At 39.2% G+C, this 14700-nt stretch overlaps 1 protein-coding gene across 4 annotated transcripts in view; it reads left to right on the top strand.

Annotated features, from left to right (window-relative positions):
- Window positions 1-14700, top strand: part of ncam2a (neural cell adhesion molecule 2a) — a 343057-nt gene that overhangs the window by 39806 nt on the left and 288551 nt on the right. The window lies entirely within an intron of this gene.

Below are 14700 nucleotides of genomic sequence, written 5' to 3'. Positions count from 1 at the left end.
ATTTGCAGTATAACTGGATATAAACTTATAGATATGCATAGCTAATGCATTCCGATTACAACACAGAAAGTAAAGTTGGTATCACTGACTCGGAAAGTCTTTAAAAAGCACACAGGATTCTGGACTGAATGAAGAAACAGAAAAGCAATGTGGGAGGTGATATAGTAAACAGCATTTTTTAAAAATTTTCCTTCCACTTAAAATAAACAGCACCCCTTGAAGTGTGCTATTGTGGCTCGCATAAAATGAACCGCACTGTTTTAGCCGCGGTCCATTGTCGCTATTCGACTATTGTTGAGTGCGTGGGCTGAAAGACAAATGTGGCACATGAGTGGCAGCTTTTATTTTTTCGTTCTTTCCGCCTAAATTGAACAGCACCTGTTTTGGTGGCAATCCTTTTCACTCATTTGAGTATTGCTGAGAGTGTGAGCCGAGATAGCAATATTGTCTCTTGTGTTGCACCTCTTTTTCCCCATTCTTACTCCCTAAAACGAAAAATTAAATTTAAGCGTGCCATTGTGGCGTGCCTAAAATGAACTGCATTGTTTTGGCCGCGATCCATTATACCCGGTCGACTATTTTGGTCGGAGCCACCGTGTGAATTTTGTCATATCGAAGGCTTCTGGTCCTTTTTAACTGTGATAAACAAGGGATTACATGACAGTTATTAGCTGTGGCCTGGTATATTACTAAGACAAAGTTATTTTTAATTTTTTTTAAGTCTTGGTTTTGAATTTTGATTACCAACAGCAATGAAAGATGCACATTCAATATACTGTTCAGTAATGCTTGTGGGCGCATTTGCGTCGCCAACTGATAAATGGCCTGTTTGTAAAATCAGGCTGCACAGAACATTGTTAAGCTTCCAGCTCCTGTCTCGGCTTGCAAATGAGCCGCCCCCACTGCGCCCTGGGAAAGCCTTCTGTAATTAGAGCAGGGAACTTACTGGTTACCAAACAATCTCTGAGGAGTGTGTAATAGGGTGAGGGGGCAAGAAGATAAACCAAAAGGGAGGATAGAGAAGTGGGGCAGTGGAACTGGTAAAGGGGCACAGAGGATATGGAGGCGAGCTAGCTGACCTTGACACCAGCAAAATCAGCATCAGGGGTCGACAAACTTTTTGAGTCATGGGCTTCGCTGTTTTGAAAACTTTTGCAAAGGGGTCGGGCTGGAGGAAATCAAGGTTGATTGATGAATATATTGGACAGCTTTCTCCAGTCCATTCCTTAATGTTGTCAGCCCAGTTGTTTTTCAGTCTTCCTCTGCTCCTGCCCCCTTGGACTGTGGCCTGAAGAATTATCTTGATCAGTCCTGATGATCTTGTGACATACATACCACTGAAGTTTCTGTCCGCGCACAGTTAACAACAGTTCTTCGTAGGGTCCACTATACGTGCTGATGGTGTTGCATTCGGTTACAATGCACAAAACGTAGTCAACATCAATAAAAACACAGGCAGGTCGATTCAGATAAGGTCCAGGTGCTGGTTGTCTGACTCATTCAGATTCTTCCTTCCCCTTAATCTGCCACCAACCAAGCAGCCAGAAAGGACAGGAAAGGAAAACTATCCGGTTGGTATCAATCATAAACTATAGATTAGAAGTGCGTCTTAATTCTAGATTCTAAAACTACCAATGAGCATGCAGATCTTATCTCAGGAGGCTGAGTATTCCACAGGAATGGGGCCAAATGGAGAACGCTCTATATTTTGTGATTAAGGGCTACACTAATAAATGTGACTTGCATCTGCTTAGCAATGAAAACTAATATTATTATTTGTGGATAATATCACTAAGCAGATGCAATTAGATACAAAAAAGTACAAGTACAGAGCTGCAGATTGTTTTGTCAGTGTAGCATAAAACTGGTCCAGGTGACAAAAGGCCTGCTTTTAGTCAAGTCCAAATGCCAACTAAAACATCAGGAAAGATGAAAAAAGAATAGTTTATTCAAGCGCTTTCAAGAAATGCACATACTAGCACAAGCATCATGGATGAGCTGACTAAAGCTGCAATCATGACTTCAAACCAAAAGATGCTTGCATAGAGTACAAAAAGTTTCAAATTCCTCACATCCCCTCTATACCTCTGAAATAGCACACAGGCACTATTTTTTAATTGTATCTTTTTTTTTAGTCCAGGTGAGTACAATTGTTTGCCTTAAAAAGCATGTCCATAACTTTGATTTGAAGTATATGACATTGGGATGTTTCCTCAAATCTTCTTTGGTTGATAAATGGAAGTCAGCATATACAGCTTTGGGAACAGCTCTTCGCTTTGGAAACATCCAGTGGACATATTTAAAACTGCTGGTCATTGTTTGTCAGGATAGGAGTTTATTTTTCTTTTGTGCATCTGTCGGCTATGTCTCGTGAGCCTGATCTGGCCTGCGGGCCATAGTTTGCCAACCCCCGATCAGCAGTAAAGAAAACTTGACGTGAGTTTGCCCTCCACTTCAAACTGTCTTTTATTGCTGAGGAAACGTCTGATACACTTCGCCTGACTTCTTTTCACGCACGGCAACTGTCAACTTTATTTTTAATGTCAAAACAACAGTTCCAGAGTATACTCATCCTCCGCCATCTGTTGAAAACATGCACATGTATTTCTCAAGCTTTCCAGCCCTGTCACACGACCTGCTTGCCGCCTTAGCTTGGTGAATACAAGCTAACCTAAAACCGAAATCGTCAGCATGCGAACATTTCAAATGTCAGAGGATAGGGTTGCAAACACAGACATGAACACACGCTTTTCGCTGGCCCAGTAAAAACAGCATGAAATATTCAGTACGTCTCACAGCAGTTTGGGTTCTACCTGTCTCTGTGTTTCTCGCTGGGTTTGTTTATGTGGACTGGAATTTCTCGGCGCTTGTCAACATTTCTCAAGAATACATTTGGTGGGATTACATTAAATGTGTATCTGGGTAAGTATTTGGAGGAACTGCTTCGCCTGCTTCATTAAGATTCTCAAAGTAGTGTGTTAAAGGGACAGTGTGTATTTTTCACCACCTCTTAGTGGTAAAAAAAAACGTATTCATTTTAATAATATGCACAAATACATTAACTATAACATTAAATACTCGTAGGTCCAAAAATTTGCATTTATTTTACATTAAATGAACGTCTCTGACAAGGCTGACATAGTTGCCATTTGCTGTGGGTACCCAAAAGCCAAAAGCGTGAGGAAAAATGTGGAAAGAAAGGTGCGGTTTGGTCACTTTGATTCTCCAAAGTTTGTATTCTCCCTTGTGCTTTTGAGGACTGGGTTTTAGTTGCATTGCACCATTGCCCTGTGCCCGCTCGTTTGGCTCCAGCTGCTGCTCGTTTCCTGTTTGGTTCCCCTCCTATTTAAACTCAACGCTTCCATTCATTCCTTGTCAGTCCGTCAGCGAACCTCCGCACATGCAAGGCAAGCCCTTTTTGACTCTGGCCCCCGCTTGTCCCGTCCTTTCTGTATCCTGCTCGTCTGCCCCTGGCTTCCAGATCGTCTTCGGCTCCCTGGCTAAAAATGGGACACCAGTGATGTGTCATTATGATCTTCTCGTAAATGTAATATCTAAATGACATGTTTTAGTGGTTAACTTAACTTCTTATACAACCTGATTGGTATTTTGTATATTGTATATGAAAATGCCAATGAATAACCTTAGAGTAAGTTTTTCAGTAACTCATAGTCACAAAGGTTGGTGATACCTGCACAATTGTCTGCAATACAGCAACACCTAGTGGTTAAATAATAAACAGTCCCCTCCAAGATGGGGGTGCGTTGTTTAGTGTGTCTTTGAAAGTTGAAAGTTGATTTTTTTTTATCTAATAAGTATGTCTTAACAATGCAGTGATTTCACTCTCGTGCTGGCAGTTCTCTTTAATTCTAAGATGAAAATGGCAAACGTAAGAAAAGTGTTATTTTAAATACAGACCAAATGGCAACCCAATCCCCCATAAAAGATGCAAAAAGACAAGTTAATCCGAGCACGTCTGAGAAAGTCATGTACTTGCATGCGCACCACAAGCAGCTTGACAGAGGCTGCAATGATGAATTCAGCCATAAGATGGCGTCAGCAAGTAGAACATTTTGAAATTACAGACACCACCTTTATAATCTAGCTTTAGATATTATCTGAAATTGTTTTGGGGATATGCATTCTAGGTTTTAAATATATTTTTAGTACTTTCTGAAACATTGTAACTGAATATGGCAACCATTTTTCAATCGGAGCAATCTATTCTTGCTAGGGCCAGTCGAAGAAACACGCACACAATCTGTCATACAAACCCTGCATATCCGAAAAGAAACGTATCAAACTAAAAGCATTAAAAGTACAAGAGAAAACAGAATTCATGCAAGTATTATGAGCAGGTCTAGCCCAATTTGTACCTGTCTTTAGGTGGCCCTCTTTGAACCAATGCAGTACCTACAATAACGAAATAAATGTAAAAAATGAAGAAACTGGTTAATTTGTTTTAGTTTTTTCTGTACATCGGGCCAAAATGGTTCTAACGTGTTAACCGAAGCGGTAAAAAAATTGTCTCAAAATGAACTCAAAATGGTTTTATGATATGGGGACACCTTCCCATGAGTGGGATTATTTTTTTTTTTAATCAAATAGATATCACTTCAAAAATGCAACGGATACTCCAGGGCAAGATATAAATATGTTTTCCCTTTTTATTGTGCGTTTTATTGTTAATGCCATAAACTAGCTGGCTAGTTCCATGAACTCCAGGATGTATTATAGCCCGGAGGATGTGGTATTTACCATTTACAGTTGCAACTGTAACACAAACGTTACGTATCCTTTATGTTATGATACATTAATAAACCCATCACTTAAAAATTCCGACTCCCCGTTGAACTGGTCATAGAAAAAAAAACGTATTAGTCATATTAAAGCAATGATTTCAGTAATAATATTTAAAGAGTAAATACAAGAAAAATATGATTTCAAATGAAATAAATTGAAACCTGACATAAGATCATCAAAATAATAAACAGTGTGCTAAAAGTGTTAACATTCCAGCTAGTTTTCCAATACGGTTATTATGCTAATAATGTTATTTTAGCCTGTCTCTCTCGAGTTTGTTGCTGTCTTGTTTTTAAGGTGTCAAGGAGTGATTCATAATATCATTGCCTCTGTTTGGACTATAAAGGATAATTTATTTTTCATTGTCTCTTCATCCATTTCTTTTCTCATAACAAGAGTGTCGGTGCAGGGATTTGATATTGTTCCAAGACAACCTCCGGGCTGTCCATTGAAAATTTGCTAAAATTGTCACCATTCAATTAGCAAACATTATGTACACAATACTGTCAATTGTTCAGTGTCAAAGGTCGTAAAAATCACACGATATGTGTCATTTGAGACTTAACAAGAATCAGGGAAGAATTATAATGTTTGCGCCAACTCTTATCTGTGATATGGTTGCACAGTTTCTTATTGCCGCAGTTTTATGCTCAAGATGGTACCTTCCAAAAAACTATCCTCGGATTTCTCAAAATGACTGGGGAGAGATACATTACTCAAAGCCTAAAATAGAAAGTAATGTACAATAAAATATCCTAAAGTCGCATACAGAGGATTGCGACTTCAAGAGTTTCAAAGATTAGATAATTAATTTGCTGTAATTTGATGATAGTTAAACCTCAATACTCGATCCATCTGAATTACAATCCTGCTAAACTAAATTAACCTAACAGTCCATTATACAATAAGACCCTTCTTGAATTGCACTGTATAGAGATATATATCAAACATCTTTATTTGAGATACAGAATTTACACCCAATATATAACAACAGCAAAGGAGTATTTACTTTGTATACTGCTATTTCTTTCATTTTAAACCAAAGCAAAAGAACCCACAGAATTATTTTTGGTTGCCATTTTGCACGTAACGTTATTTTTATGCATACACTTCCCTGGGGAGCTTCTGTTTCAGTACCTAAGCCATGTGATTGGATTGCACAGATTTGTTTAAAAAAGGCAAATGTTATACTACATAAATATAACCATGTTATTGGATGACATATTTTCTGACAAAAATAATTTCCAATTATAATATTCTTATTATTGCCAGTGTCAAAAGAAAATTGCAATTTGTGTTCAAACACATGAATTGTTCCAGTACCGAAATATTTTTCCATGTATTTATCTTTATACATTCCTTCACATTCCAAAAAAGGCGCACTATTTTTAAAGGATGTGCCCAAACAACCATAAATACCCCAAATATTCATCAAACCTGTACCTAGACAACAATAATGATTAAAATGTGTAGATAATAAAGACTAAACTCAATAAGTATTAAACAGAAAAAAATGAAAATAAATAAAGTCAAATCAATTCAAGTCAAAACACATTTATTTATATCGCTCTTAATCACAAAATGTCTTAAAGGACTGCACAGGTTACAATTACACCATTCCCGGATTTAAGACTCACCAGCGGGGAAGGAAAAATCAAGAACCTCAGCATGTGGAAAATAAGAAACCCTAAAAACGGGCCTTACAAGTGGTAATCCCCCTTTCAGGATAAACAGGGTGCAATACATTTAGCATTGTGTAACAATACACAAAACATAGTAAACAATAAGAAAAACATGTAAAAATGTGTCCAGAAAGTGTATGGCAGCAACGATGCCTCGAGCTTTGTAAAGGTGTCCCAAATTTCCTGACAGCGACGACACCTCAAGCCTGGTAGCTAGTGCAAGTTAGCTAAGATATGAGTGATTATGGTCAAACTTTTGAACCAGCTGCAAACTTTTGATACTAGACATCGGAAGACCAAAGAGCAATACATTACCATAAACAAGCCGAGAAATTATAAACACATAATTTATAATCTCAGCATTGGAATCTTTGCAATATCGCTAAAGTGGAAAAAAGCTATACTCGTAATTTTTTTAGCATGGAACTGAAACTACAGATTAGGAGCAAATGCAACACCTAGATTTTTGACCGAGTCACTATGGGTGATATTACATTTGTCAAAGTTCAGAGCAATGTTCCAGAACAAATCACAACAATGAGCTGGACCAACAATCTACATCAGAATACTAGGCATCTACATTTTTACAACTTAACAGAGCAGTTGTCTTCAGTGGCAGATACAGTTGAGTGTTATCTGCATAGCAATTGAAACTAATATTATAAATGGGATAATGTCACCAAGCCAAACCATTTGAATACTAAAAAGAAGGGGGCCAAGTACTGAGCCATGTGGAACGCCACATGCGACATCAAATTGTTCAGAGGTCAAATTTCTGTAGATTTCATCCAGACCTGAACCACGAGAGTACGATTCCTGAGATAGCAATCCATTTAACCAAGTAACATGTTGTGGTCCACAGTATTAAAAGCAGCTCTGAGATCCAGCAGCAGCAGCATTGACGAAGCGTCGTGATCTATTGCTAAGAGGAGATCACTGGTTGCTTTAGCCAAGACTTTCTCAATAGAGTGATTTGCTCTGAATGCTGACTGGACGGATTAAAATAGATTGTTTTTAGACATAAAGTCACCCAGCTGCTGTGAAACAACCTAAAATTCCTTATTACTGTAAATTTTAAACAGCACCTCACACTTAACAAGATGATGATCAGAGAGAGCATTGTTATACGGTAACACCAATCAACTTTTTGATTAAAACCAAATGTATCGACTTAAAAGATACTGTAAGTGGACTAGATGGGGAGTTTATGTTAACATTAAAATCACCAGTTAGACCACAATGCCAAATGAGAGGATTTATTGAAATTTATGAGAGGCGGCTGTGAATGAATGGAATTGGGAGGTAGTCTTACTGAATCCGACAAAGTGGTAGAGTGGCTTGCTGGAGACACAGACTTTTTGAGTGGGCTGAGCCTAGAATCAAAGGAGAGAAGCAGTGGGTTACACGAGGCAAAGGCTAAGATAAGAAAGGAATTCAAAGATCCAAGCTCCACATGTGCATAATCCAAAACTAGATTGTCTTCTACAAGCTGAAAAGGTCAACTTTCCAGCACTGGTTACCTGTCTTCAGCCGCTTTTACAGGTTGTCGCCTTGAATGAAGGCGGCTGCAGCTGCACTGAGTGCGATTCTCCCTGCTGTGCTTGTTCAGGTAGGCTGGGCCAGGACTGAGGAAGTGGGACAGGGATCTTGGCAATGGTGTCGCATAACGGTTAAAGATGCAAATATCAATATTATTAACTAGTACTGGGATCGAGACTATTGTCCCAGGATTGATACTTCACGCCATCCATCTATTACCTCAAAGGGCCACTTCTCGACGTCAGTAGCGCAGCCCTTCTCTCTCCCACCAAGCACAAACATAGTATGCAATGGAGGAAGGGTACTTTTGTTCTATTGTACTCATTGTTTTAGAGTATTTGGATTTTTATTACGGTGCTGCTTTTTCTGGTTTGACACTCTTGGCTTTCGTTCTGAAACAGTTCTAATAGAAATATTTCTATTCATATTTGCAGCGCTTTACAAGTCACTGACGACCTCACAAACCACTTTATAATGTGCTTCACACTTACCGATCTACACACCGATATCAAACATCATCAACCATGCAAGGCTTTACCTGCTAATCGAAGGCATCAGGGGTCCGACAAGGACACTTCGACATTTAACCTGGAGGTGCTGGTGATCCAACCTGCGAGCTCTCGATCCCAAGATGAGCGTTCTACCCTCTTAATGTAGTTGTTAAGTAAAAAGTGAAACATTTTTAGTGCCTAAAATATTTTTGCTATGTTTATCGTAATTATGAACTAACTCAATGGATTCCATTATTCAATGGTCATAACATTTCCAAACAACGGATCGGTATCGATTGATACTACCATGTATTCAGTTGGATTGGATCAAAACCAACATGTCCAGTACCCCCCATCCCTAATATGGAATCATACCACAGTTCAAGGAAAAACTTAAGCTATTTGCTAGCATTTGACGATTAATTTTACACATATGAAATCAAGACCCAAGGAAACATGTTCATCCATGTTTTCATCTCGTCCATGTTTCATTTCCGACCTCTTTTCTCCAGGGAAATTATCACGGAGGGGGTGAGTGCAACGTTAGCTGCCATCACCGTTTCTTCCCCATCTAGCTGTTTCTCACTTCCCTCCCACCACATCATAGAGATTGTCCCATCTGCCAAACTCATACATTTTCAGAGTGGGCCCGTCAGTGTCCTCACTTCACCTGTATGTCCTCAGAGCTGTATCAAGTGCCAAATCTTCATAATTAGCACCAACTCTCCTTCCGTTTGCAGTTTTCTCATTAATTCTGACTCAGCTTTGTGGCTTTGTGACTGAGGAAAGGATGAACCAAGTCTACTTCCTTTATATGCATTTGTCTTTAAACAAAAACATACACCCTAGATAATAAGATAAGGAGATCAATTCAAATGTCTTTTCATATGTTATCAAAATCACTTGTAGTCAAATCAAATCTAATTTATTTGTAAAGCCCTTTATGGCAAATAATTGCCACTCAAAGTGATATGTAAAAACATTCGTCATACAAGACAGTAAAATCACTGCTCCCCTTTTTACCCGACAACCCGATACACATCATACAAAGAAACACGTGATGGTTAAAATACAATAAAAACAAAATACATAATGATAGAGATATGATTATTGCAATGCATGGACCAACCGTGTGAGGAAAAGGACCTGAAGGAGGCTTATCCACACTGATAGGGATTGCAGCAGATGGCCTCAGGTTTTTAAGCCATGGAACCACACCAATGTGGAACCCCAAGTGAGGTAACACTAAAATGTAGAAATAGAAATTTAAAAAAAATTGCAGACCAAAACATAAATATGCAATAAAAAAGTAAAGTATGACACAGTAACAGTAGCCCAGTGGTAACAGCTCTCACCGCTGCGGCCACAGCTTAAATCCTGTTACAACCGAAAACGGGCAATCAGACTTGACGTTCTTTTTTTGGGGAATAAAAAAATGTGCGTCAGAATTCCCTCTAATATTCTTCAGGAGGCTGGACCTAATGTGGAGGCTGTCCATATACGGCTTGTCTTTAGACACCGACATGCATTATACATACACCTTTCATGTGTTCCACAATAATTTCCTTCTTGAACTTGATCGCACTCTCCCATTATTACTAACTTTCTTGGGACCCATTATTATCTGCAAAAATTACAATAATACACACTAAACAACAATAAATTCTCAACACATGTTTTTGGATTGACAATCTTTCTCAAAACAATGCCACCCAACAGGGTTAAGAGCAGACAAGATGGCATCTCATCTCACTCAGCCAGGCTGTGTTGGATGTGTTGGGGTTGTTCGAATTAGGATTTTTCATACAAATACCAAAGATATATTTCCTCTAAGCAGCAATAAAAACGATTAATCACAATAAATTATCGATATTCGTTGTCAGATTGAAGATCTCTCAAGTAATGATGCTACTTAATGGGCAAGAGGAGCTAAAATGGCCCTTCATCTCACTCAGCCAAATGTTTGGCTGTGTTGGGATGTGTTTGGTTTTGTTTTCTTTCACTCTAGATCAAAAATAACTTCCAACACATGTAGTTGAAATGATGATCTCTCTCAACAGCCAAATTTTAAACGACCCGGCAATAGTCCCACTTTGCCACACGTTCGTCTGTGTTTGTGTAAAATGTAGTTTCGCTATTTTGTTCGAATACTAAATTTGTTACTTTTGGATGAGTCCAAAGTTGATTTCATGGGATGCCAGTTCTTTATTTGTACTTATTCGCCTATCTGTCTTGAGGATTGCATCAATGTCGCTTTCGACCAATCATGTTGTTCTTTTTTGATATCCACACCCTTTAGGGCTGATCTGTTTTGTAACCTTAAAGAATTAATGAAAAGAGGGGGCTCGGAGGAAGGCTCAAGGAAGGGACGCAATCTCATATCTTAAAGTCCCTTTCCGGGTTCTCCTTGCAAGTTCAAAATCCATTGATACCTTCTCCCCTATTTTAGTGTCTACTAAAGGTTAAACTCAATATTTGGCCCTTCAAGCTGGTTTGAAATTAAAAAATACAAAAGCACCCTTAATTCTAAAAGGCAAAATATACTTAAATAAAATACATTCTTAACACGTGTTGCCAGGCTGAAGATCTCACTCAAAACTATACAGTTGCCAGGATGGACACTCATCCAAGTCAGCTACTTGAGTTACAACTTTTTCGTTCCAAAATTGACGCACACTTTTCTCTAAAGTCAGTACATCGCGATTAATTCTAAACAGGGTTTGTCGCACTCATGATACCCAAACATTTCTCGATTGGACCTGTTCGTCTCCTCAGTTCACGTGTTTGTCCTGTATCAAATGCCAAATCTGCCGAATTTGCACCAACCCTCATACCGTTTTCCATTTAATCAATAATTCTGACTCGACGTTGTGGCTTTGTAAGTGGGGAAAAGATGGAGGCAGTCTTCTTCCTTTGTCTGTGCTTGTCTTTGGACACATACACCATACATACACCATCTGTGTATTATTTCTGCCCCTATCACTAATTTTCTTGGGACACATTATTATCTGCAAAAAGGGCAATAATACTCATTAAATCAAAATGAGTTCCCAGCCCGGGGTGGGCGATACAGGGAGTTTTATTATTGATCCGATCCAAGTAAATACACAGTAGTAGCGATCATTATTCATAGTTTTTGCTTGGAAATTCCATGATCATTTGAATTAGTTATTGATTAAAATACAAAAACATTACAAAGCTCGTAATGTTGTGTCTATCATTAAATAAATTAAAACTATTGAAATATTTATATAACTTTGATAACATTCCCCCCCCCGAAAAATCAAGAGAGTCAACCCGAAATAAAGCAGCAATATAACAAAAATACAATTGTATCAAAGTCAACATGACAACTATAATCGCTTTAATTTCTCAACATTTTGCAAATTGAGTCACTAATGCAAATACAGTGTCAAGTGATTGTCGTTGACCCTGTTGCCATAGTGACAACTGATGTACAGGTTTTTTTTTCAGGAACAGCAACATGTTTACTGCTTTTGTTCACAAATGTATGTAGATTTGTGGTGTCAACCTTTGAGCAGATCATATTACGATAGTGCAAAGTACAGACGCTGCCCTACTTACGAACGAGATAAGTTCCGGACGATCGTTAGTAAGTTGAATTTGTGCGTATGTTGCTTCAGTGCTATATTTTGTATGTATAAAGTTTGTATAGGTATGTTTAAGGCTCGTGTAAGTACTTGTATTGTTTTGTACCAAAAAGTAAACATTTCATAAAATGAAATGCTCTCTAAAAATAAATAAAGTGAGGTTAAACTTATTTTTGGAAGAGTTAGGCGCCTTCCTCCTCCGTGGTTAAAAGTAGCCGTAAAAAGCGATCCAACCATTTTCTCATCAGCATCAAGCTTCCACATTCCACTTTTATTTCAATAGAAATGGCTCGCCTCTTCTTTACACTTTACATCAACCATATTGAATGGATGCACGAGATATTGAAGAATAAAAGCCTCAAAGTTCTTAGCGTGCTAGAAATACAGTACAGTGTACGTAGTATGTTTACAAACAAACGAGGAAGAGGAAGCGAATTTCTTCTTTGGGGTGGATTGTGGGTGACCTTGTACAACGTCACACGGAAAGATGCACTACAGTAATGTCCTCTACTCGGATAATGGTGCACACAATACAAAATCTAACTTACAGCAATGTCCGGATATTTTTCGACACCCTGAAAAAATGTGCGTATCTACCATTTTTTGGAAATCGAATGGTTGTAAGTTGGGGAGTGTCTGTAAAAATTACCCTACAAGGACTGGCGATCCCTCTCAAAACTATTCCATACGACTCAGCAAGAATAGCCAATTTGGCCACTCATCTCACTTGGCCATGAGGTCTGCTATGTTTGGGTTAGTTTGAGTTCAGATTTTTCGTTCGAATACCAAAGCAGAAATTCTTCTAAAAGGCAACAAAATCACAATAAACTACATTTCGTCAGGCTGAAGATCTCGTTTCAGAACTATGTTAACAGAACGGTCAACAGCAGCCAAGATGGACACCCATCCCACTCAGCCACGCATATTTTTTAAAATAACAACCTTTTGTTCGAATACGAACCAGAATATATTCGAAAAGGCAATACAATTCTCTAAATCAGGATACATTTTCCATGACTGTTGTAAGGCTGAGTATTTATTTCTGGAAACTATGGTAAAAGACCAGGAATGGACACTCATCCAACTTAGCCATGCATTCAGCTATTTTCCATTTTTTTCAAGCAGAAATTACTCCGAGGGCAATAAAACACTGTAAATCACAATCAATTCTTAACAAGTCCTGTTGGACTGATGCTCCTCAAACATTTTCCGATTGGACCTGTGACCTGTCTGTGTCCTCACTTCACCCGTTTGTCCTCAGAGATGTATCAAGCGCCAAATTCTCCTAATTAGCACCAACCCTCCTTCCGTTTGCAGTTTTCTCATCAATTCTGACTCAACTTTGTGTCTTTGTGAGTGGGGAAAGGATGGCGCTATTAAAGAGTCTTCTTCCTTTAAATGTGCATGTCTTCAGTCTGCACTTAATGAAGTGTCTGTTTTTTCATCACCTCCATTTCTTGTCTTCCGTTAATTTCCGCCGTTCTCCCTTTCCCACTCCAGAAAATACCACCATCTCATTTGTGGTCGAGAGCACTCCATTCATATTCATGTGATTTTCATTCAAACTTTAATTCCCACGTCTCGCAATTTTTCATGGCGAGGATAAATGAGAGAACAACTTTCGCTTTTAGACACCCATACCCTTGAGCAAAGCATACCCTATCCCCTTTTTATCCCATAGTCTGGCTTGGTGCCCAAAAGTGCAAGATTAGTTATGGATTCCGTCTGCTGTAAGCGACAAATGAGTTTTATTCATATTTGTTGCTGTGAAGTGAAGACAACATGAATATGCGACACAGTTTTGAAGCTGCACAGGCAAAGTGTGTCAGGGCAGAAAGCTGTACGCAACTTTTGATACTTTTTGGACTCATTTCAGTGTGTAATGAACCAAATACACGTATACCTTGGTACTCGGCTGTAATGATTTTGGGATCAGTGTTTGAACAATAAATAGTTCAAGTACAGAAATATTTATTTCCATAGGAAGTAATCGATAATGTCACGAGGCGTGGTGGCGTGGAAGGTGACCGGACCAGAACGGAGACAGGAGGCATGAAGGGAGAACTCAAATGCGTTGACGATCCATAAGTTTTATTTTACCAAAATAAAAGTCGCCCAATACTCCGGGGCAAAACAGAACAACACAGAGTTCCTCCGGCACGAACTCAACAGGACAAGGCATAACAGACTAAAACAGGACAAGGCATAACAGACTAAAACAGGACAAGGCATAACAGACCGGGATTGTGTATAATGAGTAATGAACCAGCACCCGCCAAACCCAAAATCCAGCCTTAAATAGCAGAACAGCAATCAGCTGATCTGCTTCAGCTTGAGTTCGGGGGCGTGGCATACTGGTCGTCATGGCGACCGTGACAGAGCCCCCCTCTTAAGGGACAGCTCCCGAGGTCCCAAAAAAGAAAAAATTACTACCTCGCGCCCCGGAATGTTGACGATCGCGATTGGGGCAACCCTGCTCCCTCCTCCGAACACGCAGGAACGGGGAGAGGCAGGCGCCATCTGCGTCGGGCGGATCGGAATCGGCGCTCGGCAGGGGGGGTCTGGTGGCCAACT

This window comes from Urocampus carinirostris, chromosome 3 (assembly GCF_059441175.1).
Source record: "Urocampus carinirostris isolate Australia breed hairy pipefish chromosome 3, RoL_Ucar_1.0, whole genome shotgun sequence".
Lineage (NCBI taxonomy): Eukaryota > Metazoa > Chordata > Actinopteri > Syngnathiformes > Syngnathidae > Urocampus > Urocampus carinirostris.
This window is presented reverse-complemented; position numbering and strand designations above follow the sequence as displayed.